This window comes from Vitis riparia, chromosome 7 (genome assembly GCF_004353265.1).
Source record: "Vitis riparia cultivar Riparia Gloire de Montpellier isolate 1030 chromosome 7, EGFV_Vit.rip_1.0, whole genome shotgun sequence".
Lineage (NCBI taxonomy): Eukaryota > Viridiplantae > Streptophyta > Magnoliopsida > Vitales > Vitaceae > Vitis > Vitis riparia.
In genome coordinates, this window is record NC_048437.1 from 25196054 (window position 1) to 25197795 (window position 1742).

A 1742-nucleotide genomic window follows, 5' to 3' on the forward strand; every position below is an offset into this window, starting at 1 on the left:
TTACAAGAGTCCAAAAGTATAGCTGCATCAACAGATCAGATAGAGAATCCCCATAAGAAAAATGCCCCTTGAGAAGAGAAAGTCAAGCTCCACTAGAACTGATGAACAACCTCCAGCCAAGCGGCAGAAAGATACTGCTCAAAACCCCAAAGCCTTGATTTTGGAGCAGGAGGTGCTTATAATGACGTTATCATTGAAGAACATGTGGATGCAATAGACAATGGTATACCTTCACTTCAAATAGTAATGCTCATTGTTGGAACACAAGGAGATGTACAACCATTTGTTGCCATTGGAAAAGGCTTACATGCATGTGGTCATACAGTCAGACTGGCAACTCATTCTGATTTCAAAGAAGTTGTCTTGAATGTTGGGTTGGAGTTCTTCCAATTAGGTGGAGATCCAAAAGTTCTGGTTGGTTTACATCTTTGCAGATATGGTCAAGAATAAAGGCTTCTTACTATCAGATCCATTAGAAATACCGATCCAAATGAGTCAAATAAAGAAGATTGTATGCTCTTTGCTCCCAGCATGTGTGGACCGACATCATATTAACCATTGTTCAGGATTTAGCTAGCCATATATATACATATGATTTTGTATTCGTTCCAGAGTATGGGCCACCTTATGTGTAGAGCCTAGTGCCATCACGGGCCTTTAGATGATGGGCCTAAGACTCGTGAGGCCCAATAGCCAAAGGGTATAGTCCCTAAGGCAGGAGGGTATAAATCCATAGAATAGTATATGTTCTTGATGATGACAACGTTTTCAAAACAAAAATAAAACTTTTTTCTCCCGTTTCCCCATCATCAGAGAGAATCACAGAAAGGTGGTGCCCTCCACAACCTTAGAAGATCTGTACCTCTTCAACAAAACAAAATGGACTCGGTATGTTCCAATGAAAATGAAGGCATGATCTTTGAATGAATTGATATATATACATATATCTTGTATGTGTGTTTGGTGTTAATGGAGAATATAGAAATTTAACAGATGATCCTATCTCTAAGGTTTCATTTTAACCGGAGGCTACTATGATGTTGGAGACAACGTAAAATTCAACTTCCCAATGGCATTCACCACAACCCTTCTAGCATGGAGTGTGAGAATTTGGGCAGTTCATGGACCCAGACCTTCAAAATGCACTAGACGTCGTTTGATGGGGTACTGTCTACTTGCTCAAAGCTACCACCACTCCTGGCACTGTCTTTGCTCTTGTTGGCGATCCCTTCGGTGACCATAATTGTTGGGAAAGGCCTGAACACATGGACGCTCCTCGGACCGCTTATGAAGTCGACACTATGTCTCCCGGTTCAGAAGTCACAGCAGATATAGCCGCCGCGCTTGTTGCAGCTTCCATAGCTTTCAATGCTTCTGATTCTCAATACTCCCAAACACTTGTAACGCGGGCAAAATGGGTATTCGACTTTGCAGATAAGAATAGGGGTTCCTACAACGATGCTATTGGTCGCGTGGTGTACCCTAAGCTACCGTGATAACTTTGCAGAATTTGGATGGGACACAACCTGACACTCCCATCACTTCCAAGTGGTGAATTTACTCTAGAAATTGCTACTGAGATATGTCCGCAAAAGAACACATCATTAGAGGACCTTTACAAGCCATCCGGGAATTTCTGTACACAATATGAAGTAGAGGATTTCCAAAAAATTACATTCTATCAGGATCCCCCTGACATTATGGCAAAATATACATGTCGTATTGAAGGCGATAAGTCATTA

At 41.6% G+C, this 1742-nt stretch overlaps 1 pseudogene; it reads left to right on the forward strand.

Annotated features, from left to right (window-relative positions):
* The first annotated feature begins 246 nt into the window (after positions 1–246).
* On the forward strand, positions 247–1496 carry LOC117918193 (annotated as a pseudogene).
* The last annotated feature ends 246 nt before the right edge of the window (positions 1497–1742 follow it).